At 45.6% G+C, this 20972-nt stretch overlaps 1 pseudogene; it reads right to left on the bottom strand.

Moving 5' to 3' along the window:
- Positions 1-20554: 20554 nt before the first annotated feature.
- Positions 20555-20761, bottom strand: LOC142282685 (U2 spliceosomal RNA; annotated as a pseudogene).
- Between the last annotated feature and the right edge of the window lie 211 nt (positions 20762-20972).

The following is a 20972-nucleotide window of genomic DNA, read 5'->3' as shown; positions in this document are numbered from 1 at the left end:
AAAATTATAGATGGAAAGGGAGAAGGGGAGGGGGGAGAGAGGAGGCTGTAATTGACTACAAGGGTATGAGTTATGAGTGATCATAGGGATAGTGTTACATAAGTGGAAATACCTATGGAGGACCGGATGTGTAAGCGCATACCTTATACAAACCTATAGAGTGCTGATGGGTGAGAGTGTGATGTTAGATATAAGACATCCTATAGTGAATAGTGAGCCGTAATCAAGTGCAACAGGGATATTTCACGTGACTATGGGAACCTGGAAGGTAAAGAAAGGGGAGAAAAAACTGTTAGACAAGGTAATCAGACATAATGTAACCAGTTGATCAGACATGATCACCTGGTTTGAGACCCCCTGCCTTACACTATATAGATATCATGTTCATTCCCCATCTATCTTGCTCAGGAGAGCATCTCCCTCCCCCGGCACCAAGAGCAGCTCATACTGAATTGTTACATTGACTAGTAACACTGCACACAGAAATGCACCTTAATATTCCACTGTTAACCCTTTCCTCCCAGCAGTAACACACAACTCCTCACCTTGATATCATGGTGATTTATGGTCAGAATGACTTCAATGCGATCAGTGATTTCTATTCTAGCTCTGCTCACATAGATTTTATATCCACACTCAACTATAGGCCGTTCTTCATATTTTGGGGGCTTTTAGTCAGATATACTAGTTTGTGCCTGTATAGTATTGGTGTAGATGGGAGTGTAGGGCATGGGTTACATGGCACTGTGGTGGAATACTGATGGGAGGTATTGGTGCTGTGTTTGATGCTTCTACTGGGTATTTTCCTACAAATACTGGAACAGCTCACTGCTTAGAATGATCCTTCCCAGCTCTATAATATATTATATATACCCCACAATGCAGGCTCACACACACATTTGTCTCAAGTGTGTTGTAGGGACACAGATACAGTCTTGGTCATGTGACTAAAGGCTACTTTACACACTGCGATATCGGTCCCGATATCGCTAGTGTGGGTACCCGCCCCCATCTGTTGCGCGACACGGGCAAATCGCTGCCCATGCCGCACAACACCGACCAGACCCGTCACACATACTTACCTGCCCGGCGACGTCGCTGTGTCCGGCGAACCGCCTCCTTTCTAAGGGGGCGGTCCGTGCGGCGTCACAGCGACGTCACTGAGCGACCGCCCAATAGCAGCGGAGGGGCGGAGATGAGTGGCCGGAACATCCCGCCCACCTCCTTCCTTCCTCATAGCGGCTGGGAGGCAGGTAAGGAGAGGTTCCTCGTTTCTGCGGTGTCACACGGAGCGATGTGTGCTACCGCAGGAGCGACGAACTACATCGTTACTGCTGCAGTAACGATAATCGAGAATGGAGACCCATGTCACCGATGAGCGATTTTGCACGTTTTTGCAACGATGCAAAATCGCTCATCGGTATCACACGCAGCAACATCGCTAATGCGGCCGGATGTGCGTCACAAATTCCGTGACCCCAACGACTCCGCATTAGCGATGTCGCAGCGTGTAAAGCCCCCTTTAGTGGGAGTGGTGTACAGGGTCTTAGCAGTAAAGAGTATTCCATATTTCTGCCAGATACCCACAGAGATATTGAAATCTGAAAAAAGAGACTTCTGCTCATTGAAGGTAAGAACTACTCACATAGCGTTCAGCTCCACAGCAAACGAGTGCTCTAGCACTGGCATCTCAGCAGGGATATTCCCCTACTACACATGTGTGTCTAGGTCACTGTGACAGTTTACAGGACATAACTCAGGGCACCTAGACAGAAGGCAGAGGGACTACTTTCTATTTCTGGTGTAGAGCTTAGTACAATATATATATATTTATACTATTACATGGGACACATGTACCTTGTATTACCATTATTCGCTGTATATGAACCCCTTTTCTCCGGGCATTATTTGTCTATAGCATTTTTCACGAACCTGAGGCAACTGAGAACCCTTCAGTGAAGGAATTCCACTAACCCTCACAATACCTACCAGGGGCCTCCCTGCAGTAACTCAGGTAGTTGTACCCATTCTCTTTCCGCATTCTATGTGTTCTTCTTCTTTCTTCTTTTTTTTCTTTTTTCTTCTTTTTATTTCTATCATGTAGTTCAGGGGTTTATAGATATATGTCCTGCATCTCATATTTCCTTTAGTGGTGCTTCTTACCCATTCTCATATCATTTACCCTAGTATTTCATGATCCTGAGGTGACTGAGAACCCTTTAATAAAGGAATCCTTTTTCACCTGAATTGTCAAGTGATACTTACCAGTGACTATCACGTAATGTTACAGGTAGTTCCATTTTCTTCCTCTTCTTTCTCTCCTTTCTTCTTTGTCACACGGTCCATTGTGTTATAGCCCACGTGTCATGATAACACTTGTACCATCTTTTCATTTAGATTCCACCTACAATTATTTACCGATTCCAGTTCTGGAATAGGCTTTCATCATCTACTCACTAGAATTCTCAAGTTCATAAGGTACTGAGACATATACATGTTCACACCATTATAAAGAACAAAGTATAAACATTGAGGTTTTTCTCACACCCATGTTCCTGTGTTCTTTGATATGATATGTGTTCATTTCCTTCACTATATAGGATTGCAAGTTTTCCATTTGTACCTTAATGGCAATGACGCTATACAATTGAACACATATCATCCTGTTATCCATATAGGTGTGTATTTACCTGCTTGACTATTTTTGGCTGTTTGATCCAGAATGTTTCTCCAGATAGGTCATGTGGAAATTTTCTTTCCTCAGTACAAATGTTTTCACTATGGCTTTGGAAAATTTTTTTGTATGTGCATCATGGTCATTTGACCCATTGTACTCTCAAGTAGCAATATATTGTACTGTTATGTTGTACTATGTACTAATTACGTGTTTATATCGTTTTGTAACCCTTTATGATCTTAGATAACTTTATCCTTGATAAAGACCTAAAAACAAGCTCGAAACGTTGGATGAATTATCCTTTTGCACAAATAAAGAATTTTCAGCATTCTAAGAGTTCTTTTCTTACGTTATTGATCACTATAGTGTGCCAGAGCTATTTCTATTGAATTGACTCTTATTTTTTCTGACCACCTGCTATATACACAGTGAGCCAGACATATTCAATTTTCATTCAGAAGGCAGAGGGAAGCCTTAGCAGCTGAGCCTATATCTTGGCTTGTGAGCATTAGAACAGGCCGGCGATTACAGGGTAACATGAAAAATGTCCAGCTTGCATTATGACTAGAACATGACAATATCCTTTTAAGTACTAACCTATGATGCGTTCCTAAGCAGTTGATGTTATATGTTCTACATTTCATTTTCTGCATACTTTCCAAGTAGTAGAATTTGCAGAGCAAAAACAAGGAGAATGGTGCTTTTTGCAGCCGCCGCCCACTGCAATGAATCTGAATAACTCCTCCTTTTGGGCACAAGCACCTCCCCTCCCCCTTGCAGTCTTTCCAATTCATGATACAAAAAGACGGACGGACAGGACAGGACAGGACCATCTGCCTGACTTTCCGTCACTGCCACCCTTTGCCATCCTTGCCCGTAGAAAGCCCTTTCATCATCCCCAAACCCTAATCTTTTCCCTTCCCTTCCCAGCTGCGTCTCACTCCCTTTCATTAGGAAGTGAGCGCAGCCTTTTCTCCGTTCTGCACATGCGCGACGTTAAACACAAATGCGCAGGCGTGCGTTCCATTAGCCTCACTGCATTCCACTCCCATACAGGAAGTGGGCACAGCTATTACTACGGTCGCACATAAAAGAACCCACGGCCACCACTGCACATAGCTGACTCCACCACAGGACACCCACTTCTACACCAACGCAGGTAAGACAGGATCGGCACCTCTATGCTCCCGTTACAATCAGGCTCAGTCACCATGTGATAACGCTCTCAACTCTTTAGTTGCAGGCTCCCCTTGCTTCACCTCCACTGGCTGTGCTGCCATTTCCTCTCCCACCTGGAAGGTATACTTTATTCCACTATTTTCCTGTTTCTCTCTTCCCCCTTTTCCCATAACCTACTTTTATCTGCATTTGTGGGGTATCTATATGCTATTTACATCATAGTTTTATTCATTAATATGGAAGGGAAGAGTGCCCATGAGAGTGTTGAACTGCGGAGAGCAAAAGATTAAGCTGCTCCGATTTGCCACCATTGATAAGCTGTTCTCAGTAGATACACATGCTATCCAAACAGCAGCATCCACCATTGCTTCAGCCCACCCATTCAGTGACAGCTCACCAAGTCAGCCAGAGGAGTGGTGTAAGGAATTACACGTAGGCACTGACTCCACACCTTCACATCACAAGAAGGGGGTCTACAGGCTAGTGCAAGAATACGAGCAAGTCTTCAGCAAACATCCGCTAGACTTTTGAAAAATAAAAGGGGTCAAACACTACATCCCCACAAGTGCACACCCACCCATCAAAGAGAGATATAAGCCAAATCTACCTGCACATTACCAGTGTACCAAGGACATGTTGAGCAACATGAAGGAGGCTGGGGTTATCCCTGACAGTTGTAGCCTCTGGGCAGCTCCGTTGGTCCTGTTAAAGAAGAAGGACAGCACCACTCCCCTGTATTGAGGAATAGCTAGCTGCATTGACAACTGCAAATTATTTTTCTACCCTTGATCTCACTAGTCACTATTGGCAAGTGTCCGTTGCTGAGGCAGACCGGGAGAAGACCGCCTTTGCCACCCCGATGGGTCTCTGCGAGTTCAAAAGCATGCCCTTCGAGCTGTGCAATTTGCCAGGAACCTTCCAGAGGCTGATGGAATGCTGCTTGGGACACCGAAACTTTGAAACGGTACTGCTATACCTTTATGATGTTATTGTTTATTCTAACGCAAACAAGATTTTAGGGTGTATAAAAAGGGAGATTAGATCCGATGATCCCAACGTATTGTTACCCCTCTATAAATCACTTGTAAGGCCACATCTGGAATATGGGGTAAAGTCCTGAGCAGGTTGATAACCATTGGTTTGAGCATGGTAGGGTGTAGTACGCATCTTCCTGCATCGGTAAAAGCTGCAGAAGTCCTTGAAGATTTCCGCTTCAAAGGCAGTGCCTTGATCTGTGAGGACTCTCTCTGAGTAGCCATGAGGTCTGCATAAGTGTGCTTGGAAGACCTTCGCTGCAGTATGGGCCATTAGATCTTTGACTTGTACCACAACCATAAATCTCGAGTAGTTGTCTACCATCGTAAGTGCATACGTGAGCTCACCTCGATATTCTGCAACAAAACTCCCTTTTTCGATTTCAGTTTCAGCAAACACTCCTCTTCCTGTAGAAAATATTTATCATTACCTAAGACAGTCATTCTAATGCATGACAATATTAAGGCAATTTAGTTAAAACTTGTTTTAACTCACCTTTAAGGGGATTGATGTATTTCATGGTCAATCCAGGTTTGTCAGTGATGGCACTGACATAATGTATGGCGTCTTTTTCGGGCGTTATCCTTTGCCTTTTCATTGTGAAAATCCAGTTGCCTATATCAAAGCAAATTCTACTACTTGGAAAGTATGCAGAAAATGAAATGTAGAACATATAACATCAACTGCTTAGGAACGCATCATAGGTTAGTACTTAAAAGGATATTGTCATGTTCTAGTCATAATGCAAGCTGGACATTTTTCATGTTACCCTGTAATCGCCGGCCTGTTCTAATGCTCACAAGCCAAGATATAGGCTCAGCTGCTAAGGCTTCCCTCTGCCTTCTGAATGAAAATTGAATATGTCTGGCTCACTGTGTATATAGCAGGTGCTCAGAAAAAATAAGAGTCAATTCAATAGAAATAGCTCTGGCACACTATAGTGATCAATAACGTAAGAAAAGAACTCTTAGAATGCTGAAAATTCTTTATTTGTGCAAAAGGATAATTCATCCAACGTTTCGAGCTTGTTTTTAGGTCTTTATCAAGGATAAAGTTATCTAAGATCATAAAGGGTTACAAAACCATATAAACACGTAATTAGTACATAGTACAACATAACAGTACAATATATTGCTACTTGAGAGTACAATGGGTCAAATGACCATGATGCACATACAAAAAAATTTTCCAAAGCCATAGTGAAAACATTTGTACTGAGGAAAGAAAATTTCCACATGACCTATCTGGAGAAACATTCTGGATCAAACAACCAAAAATAGTCAAGCAGGTAAATACACACCTATATGGATAACAGGATGATATGTGTTCAATTGTATAGCGTCATTGCCATTAAGGTACAAATGGAAAACTTGCAATCCTATATAGTGAAGGAAATGAACACATATCATATCAAAGAACACAGGAACATGGGTGTGAGAAAAACCTCAATGTTTATACTTTGTTCTTTATAATGGTGTGAACATGTATATGTCTCAGTACCTTATGAACTTGAGAATTCTAGTGAGTAGATGATGAAAGCCTATTCCAGAACTGGAATCGGTAAATAATTGTAGGTGGAATCTAAATGAAAAGATGGTACAAGTGTTATCATGACACGTGGGCTATAACACAATGGACCGTGTGACAAAGAAGAAAGGAGAGAAAGAAGAGGAAGAAAATGGAACTACCTGTAACATTACGTGATAGTCACTGGTAAGTATCACTTGACAATTCAGGTGAAAAAGGATTCCTTTATTAAAGGGTTCTCAGTCGCCTCAGGATCATGAAATACTAGGGTAAATGATATGAGAATGGGTAAGAAGCACCACTAAAGGAAATATGAGATGCAGGACATATATCTATAAACCCCTGAACTACATGATAGAAATAAAAAGAAGAAAAAAGAAAAAAAAGAAGAAAGAAGAAGAACACATAGAATGCGGAAAGAGAATGGGTACAACTACCTGAGTTACTGCAGGGAGGCCCCTGGTAGGTATTGTGAGGGTTAGTGGAATTCCTTCACTGAAGGGTTCTCAGTTGCCTCAGGTTCGTGAAAAATGCTATAGACAAATAATGCCCGGAGAAAAGGGGTTCATATACAGCGAATAATGGTAATACAAGGTACATGTGTCCCATGTAATAGTATAAATATATATATATTGTACTAAGCTCTACACCAGAAATAGAAAGTAGTCCCTCTGCCTTCTGTCTAGGTGCCCTGAGTTATGTCCTGTAAACTGTCACAGTGACCTAGACACACATGTGTAGTAGGGGAATATCCCTGCTGAGATGCCAGTGCTAGAGCACTCGTTTGCTGTGGAGTTGAACGCTATGTGAGCAGTTCTTACCTTCAATGAGCAGAAGTCTCTTTTTTCAGATTTCAATATCTCTGTGGGTATCTGGCAGAAATATGGAATACTCTTTACTGCTAAGACCCTGTACACCACTCCCACTAAAGGGGGCTTTACACGCTGCGACATCGCTAATGCGGAGTCGTTGGGGTCACGGAATTTGTGACGCACATCCGGCCGCATTAGCGATGTTGCTGCGTGTGATACCGATGAGCGATTTTGCATCGTTGCAAAAACGTGCAAAATCGCTCATCGGTGACATGGGTCTCCATTCTCGATTATCGTTACTGCAGCAGTAACGATGTAGTTCGTCGCTCCTGCGGTAGCACACATCGCTCCGTGTGACACCGCAGAAACGAGGAACCTCTCCTTACCTGCCTCCCAGCCGCTATGAGGAAGGAAGGAGGTGGGCGGGATGTTCCGGCCACTCATCTCCGCCCCTCCGCTGCTATTGGGCGGTCGCTCAGTGACGTCGCTGTGACGCCGCACGGACCGCCCCCTTAGAAAGGAGGCGGTTCGCCGGACACAGCGACGTCGCCGGGCAGGTAAGTATGTGTGACGGGTCTGGTCGGTGTTGTGCGGCATGGGCAGCGATTTGCCCGTGTCGCGCAACAGATGGGGGCGGGTACCCACACTAGCGATATCGGGACCGATATCGCAGTGTGTAAAGTAGCCTTTAGTCACATGACCAAGACTGTATCTGTGTCCCTACAACACACTTGAGACAAATGTGTGTGTGAGCCTGCATTGTGGGGTATATATAATATATTATAGAGCTGGGAAGGATCATTCTAAGCAGTGAGCTGTTCCAGTATTTGTAGGAAAATACCCAGTAGAAGCATCAAACACAGCACCAATACCTCCCATCAGTATTCCACCACAGTGCCATGTAACCCATGCCCTACACTCCCATCTACACCAATACTATACAGGCACAAACTAGTATATCTGACTAAAAGCCCCCAAAATATGAAGAACGGCCTATAGTTGAGTGTGGATATAAAATCTATGTGAGCAGAGCTAGAATAGAAATCACTGATCGCATTGAAGTCATTCTGACCATAAATCACCATGATATCAAGGTGAGGAGTTGTGTGTTACTGCTGGGAGGAAAGGGTTAACAGTGGAATATTAAGGTGCATTTCTGTGTGCAGTGTTACTAGTCAATGTAACAATTCAGTATGAGCTGCTCTTGGTGCCGGGGGAGGGAGATGCTCTCCTGAGCAAGATAGATGGGGAATGAACATGATATCTATATAGTGTAAGGCAGGGGGTCTCAAACCAGGTGATCATGTCTGATCAACTGGTTACATTATGTCTGATTACCTTGTCTAACAGTTTTTTCTCCCCTTTCTTTACCTTCCAGGTTCCCATAGTCACGTGAAATATCCCTGTTGCACTTGATTACGGCTCACTATTCACTATAGGATGTCTTATATCTAACATCACACTCTCACCCATCAGCACTCTATAGGTTTGTATAAGGTATGCGCTTACACATCCGGTCCTCCATAGGTATTTCCACTTATGTAACACTATCCCTATGATCACTCATAACTCATACCCTTGTAGTCAATTACAGCCTCCTCTCTCCCCCCCTCCCCTTCTCCCTTTCCATCTATAATTTTGCCAGTACAATATTAGTTTACATTAGGCACACACTCACATATTCCTTTCCTTAGTGATTTATTGTAATTCACATTCACATACAATTCCCTATGCCTGCCCCATTACTACATTCATACCTACTTGACCCTATCCTGATACCCCTTGTCTCACCTTGTTGGTCCCTACACCTGTTATCATGTCCTTTCCTGTGTCTGTCTTGTCACACAACACATTTTAGCATATAACTTGTGCTCCTTATTACCTGTCCTGCCTATTAGAATTATGTCCATTATGTCCATGCATGGCCCAATGAATCAAGTCTGTACTTCATATTCATGGTTTAAGCCTTTGGGTTCCAATGTGCCCAGAGTATATATCCAGAAAGATTCCCTTTCTTTGAGCTTCCTAATTCTATTGCCTCCTCTGCGTATGGCTTGGACATGTTCGATGACTTGGAATGTTAATTGGATCACTGTGTGATTATGCGTCACAAAATGGTGTGGGACTGGTAATAGAATCTGCTTACAATGTATTGTTGACTTGTGTTTAGCTCAAAGAAAGAGAATCTTTCTGGATATGTACTCTGGGCACATTAGAACCCAAGGGCTTAAACCGTGAATATGAAGTAAAGACTTGATTCATTGGGCCGTGCACCATGTCACCAAGTGTCCAATTGCATTGTCCAATGGCTCACAATGGTTATGCGTTTTCATTGGATGGATAATCGAAGCCATGTTTTTTTCCTTTCTGTTGGGTTTGTTGTGTGAGTAGCCTATAGGATTAAGTTGGTTACCGCAGGCAGTGGATTTAACTTCCTGTCTTTGGTCCAGTGGTAGATGGATTGTCTGGTCTATGAGCTGTTATTGGTTTGAATGCAGGTGAATGCCCATGGGCTGCTTATGACTGTGTAAAATAGTATTGATTCATGATGGATTTCAGACTACATGTAGATATCTTCAGTCTTTCTATCCACATCATTTAAATGAACATTATCCATGCAGCTTGAAATCCATCCAATAAGAGAAGCAACCTTGTACAACCAATCTGATAAGGGCACAGTATATCCTAAGGGAAGGTTATGGCGGATGCAGGAAGATGCGCACTACACCCTACCATGCTCAAACCAATGGTTATCAACCTGCTCAGGACTTTACCCCATATTCCAGATGTGGCCTTACAAGTGATTTATAGAGGGTTAACAATACGTTGGGATCACCGGATCTAATCTCCCTTTTTATACACCCTAAAATCTTGTTTGCTTTAGAATAAACAATAACATCATAAAGGTATAAGATGACGCCATTATTAGCGTCACCATACCGCTACTCTGCCTTCTAAAACGGTCTCTGCTCAAAACCAAACATGATGCATTGCAGGCGGAGCGCGATGAGTTGCAGCAAGAAACAGTAGTGGGTGTGGGTGATAACACACAGCCCAGCCTCGTCTCATCACAACGTGCAGTGGAGGACTATGACGAGGAGGAGGATGAAGACATGGAGCAAATCTCCGGCCAAATTGAGGATATGACATGCACACCAGTCATATCCTCGGTTCAGCGTGGCTGGCCAGAGGACAGGGTAGATGAGGAGGAGGAGGAGGAGGAGGACAGCATGTTCAGTCAACGTGTTGGTCAGGCTACTGAAGTCCTGGCTGTTAAGAGTCTGGCGCACATGGCTGACTTTATGGTAAGCTGCCTGTCTCGTGACCCTCGCGTTAAGAACATCTTGGCCGACAATCATTACTGGTTGGTAACACTGTTAGACCCACGCTACAAGGAGAACTTTATGTCTCTTATTCCCGAGGCGGAGAGGTCAACCAAAATGCAGCAGTTCCGGAAGGCCATAGTCACGGAAGTAGGCAAAGCATTCCCCTCACAAAACGCTAGCGGCATAGGTCAGGAATCAGTGGACAACCAAGGCGTACAGCCGAGAGAGGCACAAGTCCAATCCGCCAGAGGTAGGGGAACAGTCTTTAAGATGTGGGACAGTTTTCTCAGCCCCTCACGTACCACAGCCCCTGAGGTGCGGGGTAGTGCCACAAGAAATCCTAAGTTTGCCCAGATGCTCAAGGAGTACCTTGCAGATCGAACAACTGTACTCCGACATTCCTCTGTGCCTTACAATTATTGGGTATCCAAGGTGGACACGTGGCATGAATTGGCTCTCTACGCCTTGGAAGTCCTGGCCTGCCCTGCCGCTAGCGTTTTGTCAGAGCATGTTTTTAGTGCCGCAGGTGGAATCATTACAGATAAACGCACCCGCCTGTCAACTGAAAATGCTGACAGGCTGACTCTGATCAAGATGAACAAGGGTTGGATTGGGCCAGACTTCACCACACCACCAGCAAATGAGAGCGGAATTTAAAGTTTGTAACGGGAATTTGCCATGTACCTCCAGTCACCCATGGGTACACACTTCTGGACTTTGGATAATCGCTGGACTGCTCCTCCTTCTCCTCATGCGCCACCATGATGACCGTTACAAGAGTTAGGCCTTTGTTTCAGGTATACCCCCAGTGGTAAATTTTTTCGCCCATTCTTTGCAGAATGGACATTACAACGACAGGAGACCCGCTCCTTTGCAATGGGAACAATGTTTTGAGGCCCTCATGCACGTCTCTATGCAGGGACAACGTGGAGCCTCCCAATTTTTGGCTGCCCTGCCAAAGGGCTATACTATAATACACCCACTTCCTGACAATGGACACTTAATGTTTTGAGGCCCTCATGCACGTCTCTATCCAGGGACAACATGGAGCCTCCCAATTTTTGGCTGCCCTGCCAAAGGGCTATACTACAAAAGACCCACTTCCTGACAATGGACACTTAATGTTTTGAGGCCCTCATGCACGTCTCTATCCAGGGACAACGTGGAGCCTCCCAATTTTTGGCTGCCCTGCCTAAGGGCTATACTATAATACACCCACTTCCTGACAATGGACACTTAATGTTTTGAGGCCCTCATGCACGTCTCTATCCAGGGACAACGTGGAGCCTCCCAATTTTTGGCTGCCCTGCCAAAGGGCTATACTACAAAAGACCCACTTCCTGACAATGGACACTTAATGTTTTGAGGCCCTCATGCACGTCTCTATCCAGGGACAACGTGGAGCCTCCCAATTTTTGGCTGCCCTGCCTAAGGGCTATACTATAATACACCCACTTCCTGACAATGGACACTTAATGTTTTGAGGCCCTCATGCACGTCTCTATCCAGGGACAACGTGGAGCCTCCCAATTTTTGGCTGCCCTGCCAAAGGGCTATACTATAATACACCCACTTCCTGACAATGGACACTTAATGTTTTGAGGCCCTCATGCACGTCTCTATCCAGGGACAACGTGGAGCCTCCCAATTTTTGGCTGCCCTGCCAAAGGGCTATACTACAAAAGACCCACTTCCTTCCAATGGGCACTTCAGGTTTACAGGCCCTCATGCACGTCTCTATCCAGGGACAACGTGGAGCCTCCCAATTTTTGGCTGCCCTGCCTAAGGGCTATACTATAATACACCCACTTCCTGACAATGGACACTTAATGTTTTGAGGCCCTCATGCATGTCTCTATCCAGGGACAACGTGGAGCCTCCCAATTTTTGGCTGCCCTGCCAAAGGGCTATACTACAAAAGACCCACTTCCTTCCAATGGGCACTTCAGGTTTACAGGCCCTCATGCACGTCTCTATCCAGGGACAACGTGGAGCCTCCCAATTTTTGGCTGCCCTGCCAAAGGGCTATACTACAAAAGACCCACTTCCTTCCAATGGGCACTTCAGGTTTACAGGCCCTCATGCACGTCTCTATCCAGGGACAACGTGGAGCCTCCCAATTTTTGGCTGCCCTGCCTAAGGGCTATACTATAATACACCCACTTCCTGACACTGGACACTTAATGTTTTGAGGCCCTCATGCACGTCTCTATCCAGGGACAACGTGGAGCCTCCCAATTTTTGGCTGCCCTGCCTAAGGGCTATACTACAATAGACCCACTTCCTTACAATGGGCACTTCAGGTTTACAGGCCATCATGCACGTCTGTATGCAGGGGCATTGGTGAACCTCACAATTTTGGACTGCCCTGGCAAAGGAAAATACTACAAAGACTCAGTTCCTCAAAATGGGCACATTAGACTCAGAGGCCTTTATGCACGTCTCTTCTCAGGGACATCGGAGTGCCACACAATGTTTTACGTAAAATCTTTCATGTATTGATCTCAAAAAGTAACATACATTAGCTCTATCTCACTATTGGGTATGTGCCCTTAACATTTCCGCTATGAAAAATCATTTTGGTGTCATTTTGGAAGGTTTTCTGGTGAGTCCGTAAAAATGGCGTAAAACGTGGACAAAATTATTCACAGCTGTGACTTTTGAGTGATAAATGCTTCAAGGGGTCTTCCCCATGCTGTTGCCATGTCATTTGAGCACTCTTCGGAGACTTTTGTGCCATTTTTAGGGTTTCTACATGCTGCCGGTGGTCATTTCACAAAAATACTCGGGTCTCCCATAGGATAACATTGGGCTCGGTGCTCGGGCCGAGTACACGAGTATCTTGGGAGGCTCGGCCCGAGCTTCGAGCACCCGAGCTTTTTAGTACTCGCTCATCACTACTAATAAACCTAAAAAATAAAAATAAATTGAATAAAAATCATGAATGTTGTGTTATAACAGGAAAGAATGAATATCCGGGATGAGAGTTCAGCGAATGAGTTATAGAAATTGTTACAAAAAGGAGTGTGTACGGTTTATGCGTAAATTTTCAGAATGCGTACATGAAAATTATATGTATGTGAGAATGTCCCCCATGCTTTGTAAAAAGTTATTTATGAAAATGTAAATAAAATATATAAAAATGCCTAATTATTTATAATTTATGAGAAAGATATATATGTATGGAAGAATGTTATAAGGTGTCCAAGAACCATAAAGAAAAAGGGTGCATATATAATGTTAGAGGTCTAGAGTTCCACCAGGCTATATCACCCCTAAAGAAATAGAAAGAAGACCTTACTACCTGTGTACCCCAAAAAAAGCTATATTTCTTAGCCAGGATTATGGTGGAGATATGCACAAGTGAAATAAGAATATAAAGTAATACAATAAGATTATAAAACCAATGTGTGTGCATTCATGCACCACCCGGTACGCTACCCTTGCCAAATTGTTCACTCTAGATCCCCACACGATCCATGAAGCCGTTCCCCCGGTCACACCGCCTGCTGCCGGTTCCCACTCATCCCTGGGGGAGTTAGGCGAGTGGTATCGAGAGCTACATGTCGGCACTGATGATACCCCCATACACCACAAGGAAGGGGTATACCGGGTGGTACAGGAGTATGAGCGGGTTTTTAGCAAGTACCCTCTAGATTTTGGGCAGATTAAAGGGGTTCAACACCACATCCCTACCGGTACACACTCCCCTATTAAAGAGAGATACAGGCCTATTCCCCCTGCGCACTACCAATGCGCCAAAGACATGTTGAGGAACATGAAGGAGGCAGAGGTTATTAGGGACAGCTGTAGTCCCTGGGCCGCTCCGTTGGTGCTGGTTAAGAAGAAGGATGGCACCATGCGGATGTGTGTGGATTACCGGAAGATTAACCAGATAACGCATAAGGATGCTTACCCTCTGCCCCGCATCAAAGAGTCCCTGGCCTCGCTGAGAACCGCTAACTACTTCTCCACCCTTGACCTCACCAGCGGGTACTGGCAGGTGGCCGTGGCACCGGAAGACCGAGAGAAGACTGCCTATGGGACCGTTTTGCTGTACTTGGATGATGTGATTGTGTACTCACAGACGTATGAAGCCCACCTGGAGCACCTAGCCGAGGTGTTCGCGTCCCTTGCCAAGTATGGGATGAAGTTGAAGCCCTCAAAGTGTCATCTGCTGAAACCCAGAGTGCAGTACCTAGGACATGTGGTTGGTGCGGAAGGTGTCGCCCCCAACCCCGAGAAGATCACCGCCATCCAAGACTGGCCGAGACCGACCACAGTGAGGGAAGTGAGGCAGTTTCTGGGCCTGGTGGGATATTACCGTCGCTTCATTAAGGGGTACACAAAGATGGCTGCCCCCATGCAAGACCTCCTCGTAGGACAGACCAAGGGTGGTAGATCCCTAGTAGCCCCATTGGTGTGGGAAGAAAAGCATGAGGAATCCTTCCGCCAGCTGAGAACAGCCCTGACCGGAGAGGAAATCCTAGCGTACCCTGACTACAGCCGCCCATTCATCCTCTACACCGACGCCAGCAATGTGGGCTTGGGGGCTGTTCTATCCCAGGTCCAAGACAGAAGGGAAAAGGTAATAGCTTATGCTAGCCGAAAACTCCGACCGACTGAGAGGAACCCTGAGAACTACATCTCCTTCAAGCTTGAGCTCTTGGCACTGGTGTGGGCTATCACCGAGCGTTTCCGCCATTACCTGGCAGCAGCCAAGTTCACCGCGTACACAGACAATAACCTGCTGACCCATCTAGATACGGCCAAGCTGGGCGCGTTGGAGCAGCGGTGGGTGACCAGGTTAGCCAACTACGATTTCACCATCAAGTACCGGGCCGGCCGTACCAACGTCAATGCCAATGCACTCTCCCGGATGCCCCACCTGTCGGAAGAGGGGCCAGAGGATGATGACCTCGAAGAGATCGAGTTGCCTGCATTTCACCGGCCATTCACTGAGAAGGTGCACGTCTACCAACAACGGGTGAACCTGGATCCGCTGCCCCGACAGGACTGGCAGGAAGCTCAGGACCAGGCACCTGCTGTCCGCCTGGTCAAGACTCTAGTGGAACAGGGTTCTGCTGGGATAGACCCTGCTGCCCCTGCCGAAGCCCAACGTCTGTGGCAAGAACGGACCCGGCTATACCTACACCAGGGGAAGTTGTATCGCGAGCTGATTAATCCAAAGACTCACGAGAAGATCCGCCAGCTGGTGATTCCCCAGGCTAAAGTGCCCACCGTCCTGCAAGCATACCATGATGGTGCAGTGCACTTCGGGTGGAAGAAGCTAGAGATGTTGTTAAGAGAGCGGTTCTATTGGAGTGGAATGCGGGAATCTGTGGAGGCCTGGTGCCGAGAATGTGGCCCTTGCGCATTGAGAAGGAAGGACGAGGCCAGCCAGAAGGCACCCCTACACCCGATCATTACACACCAACCGCTGGAGCTGGTTGCCCTTGACCATGTAAAGCTCACCCCCAGCCGAAGTGGGTACACCTACGCTCTGACCATCGTAGACCACTACTCGAGGTTCCTGGTGGTTGTCCCAGTTAAGGACTTAACCGGCCGCACCGCTGCTAAGGCTTTCCAGGCTTATTTCTGTTGACCGCATTGGTACCCGGAGAGGGTGCTTACCGACCAGGGTCCGGCCTTTGAAGCAGAGGTATTCCAGGAATTCTGCCAGTTGTACGGCTGCAAGAAAATCCGGACCACGCCTTACCACGCCCAAACCAATGGCATTTGTGAAAAGATGAACCACTTGGTCCTGGGCCTCCTCAAGACGTTACCACTGGAAGAGCGGAACCTGTGGCTGGAGAAGCTACCTGACCTGGTCGATATGTACAACAACATCCCTTCCAGCTCTACGAAATGCACTCCAGCATACCTGATGAGAGCTCGTCCCGGCCGGCTACCAGTGGATCTGGAAATGGGCTTGGAAGCTTCAGAAGCACTCCTGTCGACAGCTGAATGGGACACTCGGCGGAGGACACAGTACCGACAGGTCCAGGAGTATGTTGAAAAGAACTTGTGCCGGAGTCGGGGACAACAGGAGCAGTGCTTCAACAAGAAGGTGCCTGCCGGTTCCTTCCAACCTGGGGATGTAGTGCTGAAGCGGAAAAGAAGGGCCCACAAGCTGGATGATCAATGGGAAAAAACCCCGTATGTAGTCCAGCCCACAGGATGGGAGAATGGGAAGGCCTACCAGATCAGCCGTGACCAGGGGGGGACTTTGGCCACGGTTTCCCGAGACCACCTGAAGAAGTGCCCACCAGCATTGAGAGTAGCGGATGAGGCTCCAGTTCCCAGTCCAGTGGAGAAGGAAAAAGAGGTAATCCACACCATGATGGGTGATTTTCCAGCAGACTGGCCTACACAGAACGGTGCGGTGATCCTTCCAGTGATACTGTTCCCACAACCCGTGGATGAAGAAATGATGGAAACGGTTAACCGCGAGCCAGTGCCCAAGGATGTACCTGTACCCAGCTCCCCTACGCCTCCGCCTGCCCCACATGATAGCAGGGAGGAGGAACTGACTGTTCCCTCTGCCCCACTGCCTGTCACCACTGACACCGGACCCCGAAGGTCCACTCGCTCCAACCTAGGTAGACCCCCACTTAGGTACAGGGAAACTACTCTTTAAAAGGGGGGGGCTTTATGTGTTGAGTGTACCAGTTTGAAAGTTTTAAATGATAAGTAAAGATGATCAACCTCTATAAATCACTTGTAAGGCTACATCTGGAATATGGGAACCAGTTTTGGGCTCCACATTTTAAAAAGGACATTCAGAAGTTAGAGTCAGTTCAAAGGTGGGCAACTAGACTACTACAAGGAATGGAAGGCCTCCCATATGATGACAAGTTGAAAAAGTTATTAAGTGATTATTGGCTGCAATGGGGCTTTCTGGCTGGTGCCAGCCTCTCTTCTTAGCACACAGGAACCACAATCCCTACACCATGCTTCAATGGATTCTCTCATCCCAGCCCAGTAAAACTACATATTTTACACAGTCATAAGCAGCCCATGGGCATTCACCTGCATTCAAACCAATAACAGCTCATAGACCAGACAATCCATCTACCACTGGACCAAAGACAGGAAGTTAAATCCACTGCCTGCGGTAACCAACTTAATCCTATAGGCTACTCACACAACAAACCCAACAGAAAGGAAAAAAACATGGCTTCGATTATCCATCCAATGAAAACGCATAACCATTGTGAGCCATTGGACAATGCAATTGGACACATGGTGACATGGTGCACGGCCCAATGAATCAAGTCTTTACTTCATATTCACGGTTTAAGCCCTTGGGTTCTAATGTGCCCAGAGTACATATCCAGAAAGATTCTCTTTCTTTGAGCTAAACACAAGTCAACAATACATTGTAAGCAGATTCTATTACCAGTCCCACACCATTTTGTGACGCATAATCACACAGTGATCCAATTAAGATTCCAAGTCATCGAACATGTCCAAGCCATACGTAGAGGAGGCAATAGAATTAGGAAGCTCAAAGAAAGGGAATCTTTCTGGATATATACTCTGGGCACATTGGAACCCAAAGGCTTAAACCATGAATATGAAGTACAGACTTGATTCATTGGGCCATGCATGGACATAATGGACATAATTCTAATAGGCAGGACAGGTAATAAGGAGCACAAGGGATATGCTAAAATGTGTTGTGTGACAAGACAGACACAGGAAAGGAGATGATAACAGGTGTAGGGACCAACAAGGTGAGACAAGGGGTATCAGGATAGGGTCAAGTAGGTATGAATGTAGTAATGGGGCAGGCATAGAGAATTGTATGCGAATGTGAATTACAATAAGTCACTAAGGAAAGGAATATGTGAGTGTGTGCCTAATGTAAACTAATATTGTACTGGCAAAATTATAGATGGAAAGGGAGAAGGGGAGAGGGGAGAGAGGAGGCTGTAATTGACTACAAGGGTATGAGTTATGAGTGATCATAGGGATAGTGCTACATAAGTGGAAATACCTATGGAGGACCGGATGTGTAAGCGCATACCTTATACAAACCTATAGAGTGCTGATGGGTGAGAGTGTGATGTTAGATATAAGACATCCTATAGTGAATAGTGAGCCGTAATCAAGTGCAACAGGGATATTTCACGTGACTATGGGAACCTGGAAGGTAAAGAAAGGGGAGAAAAAACTGTTAGACAAGGTAATCAGACAAACATGACAAATAAAAAACAAGGAAGAATGGAACTCCATACATACTGGAGCCATATATAGTGTGAACACGAAAAAGAACCGGGCGTTAGAAAAAATGTGCACGGCCCAATGAATCAAGTCGGTTCTTCATATTCATGGTTTAAGCCCTTGGGTTCCAACGTGCCCAGAGTATATATCCAGAAAGATTCCCTTTCTTTGAGCTTCCTAATTCTATCGCCTCCTCTGCGTATGGCTGGGACATGTTCGATGACTTGGAATCTTAATTGGGCCACTGTGCGATTATGCGTCACAAAATGGTGTGGGACTGGTAATAGAATCTGCTTACAACGTATTGTTGACTTGTGCTTAGCACAAAGAAAGGGAATCTTTCTGGATATGTACTCTGGACACATTAGAACCCAAGGGCTTAAACCGTGAATATGAAGTACAGACTTGATTCATTGGGCCGTGCACCATGTCACCATGTGTGCAATTGCATTGTCCAATGGCTCACAATGGTTATGCGTTTTCATTGGATGGATAATCGAAGCCATGTTTTTTTCCTTTCTCTTGGGTTTGTTGTGTGAGTAGACTATAGGATTAAGTTAGTTACCGCAGGCAGTGGATTTAGCTTCCTGTCTTTGGTCCAGTGGTAGATTGATTGTTTGGTCTATGAGCTGTTATGGGTTTTAATCCAGGTGAATGCCCATGGGCTGCTTATAACTGTGTGAAATATGTAGTTTTACTGGGCTGGGATGAGAGAATCCATCGAAGCATGGTGTAGGGATTGTGGTTCCTGTGTGCTAAGAAGAAAGGCTGGCACCAGCCAGAAAGCCCCATTACAGCCAATAATCAACCGCTAGCCGCTGGAACTCGTTGCTCTAGATCATGTCAAACTCACACCAAGCAGGAATAGATACATTAGCCCACCATCCCACCCAAAGAGCAACTTCTGCTGCGCAGCTGGCTTTCTAGGCAGCAGCGCTATCGTGATGTCAGCGGGGGACATTGTGACAAGCCAGTGTTCCGTCACTTCATGTTGTGCACTGTTCAAACGGAAAATACATCAACAGGCAGACTACAGAAAAGCTTACTAACAAAGGTTAGAGAGGGGCTTTCTCAGAGGGCTTTTTACAGTTTGTCTATTCCCAATGAGCCGTTTAAGTATGCTTAATGAAAGTACTAATTCTTTCATAGGCCGCCCATTCTTAGTATTTGACGTTCCTTATATTGCGGTATCAGGCTTCGCAGCAGGTTGCAAAACATTCATCACCCATGACTGTCCCCAATTGGGCTCAGAAGCTAAATGTCTATCATGACCTCTCTTTTTGAAAGTCCAAGAGCAAGCAAACTCTTCCTCCAGGAGAGGGAGCCAACAGATCACTAAAGACATCATCATTGCTCAAAGAAAACACCGAAAAACAATGGAAGCTTTAATTGGAGTGGAATCTGATAGACAGCACCTGATGCCAAGTCTGCATCTTCTAACACCTGCAGTCACTGCAGCAGCTGAATCCAATGTGTCCAAAAGGGATCTATTCTATTCAATTGCAAATGATCTAGATAAGACTGAGAATAAGATACTGCACGGGACATAGCAGAGTTGGTCAAGTTGAGTGGAGATGAGTTTGCTATTTGGCACAGCTTTTGCATCAATAAAGCAAGTAAAAGGTGTGAAAGATAAAAAAAAGGGTGAAAGTGTGAAAAGTGAATTGGCCAAATTGAGGTGCATATAAAGTTTTTGCTTTCTTTCAATTCACTAATGGGGCTCATTTGAATCAGGTGAATTGAGTTCTGCTTTTGGAAACTGGGTTAAGAAGGGGTGCACCGGTCCTGGAGGTACTGCAATACCAGGTCAATGCGTGGAGTGGACAGAGCAAGATTTTTTCCATCTCCTTGTTCTAAAAATCCATTTAATATATGGTCCCCAGAGAGGGGACGTATCAGATATTAAACTGATAAGAACAGATTTAATTTTTTTTTTTTTCTGTTTATCAGTAGGACTTCAAAATAACAAAGGTGATCGCCTCCCGTTGCCTGGGAACCGTCCAGGCACAAGAGGGCTATGTGTCACCAGAAGGCGCACACACTTCCTCAAGGCCGGCAGACGTGCAATCCCAGGCACCTTCCAGTACCGACCAAGGTAGCGTCCTCCGAAACTACACTTGATCTTAGCCAAAAGGCTGAGAAGCTATAACCCGAATTGGTTACGGCCTTGAGTGGCACCCTGGCCTA

The sequence above is a fragment of the Anomaloglossus baeobatrachus genome, unplaced genomic scaffold (assembly GCF_048569485.1).
Source record: "Anomaloglossus baeobatrachus isolate aAnoBae1 unplaced genomic scaffold, aAnoBae1.hap1 Scaffold_518, whole genome shotgun sequence".
Taxonomy (NCBI): domain Eukaryota; kingdom Metazoa; phylum Chordata; class Amphibia; order Anura; family Aromobatidae; genus Anomaloglossus; species Anomaloglossus baeobatrachus.
The sequence above is the reverse complement of the archived record's forward strand: the minus strand, read 5'-3'. Positions and strand labels throughout refer to the sequence as shown.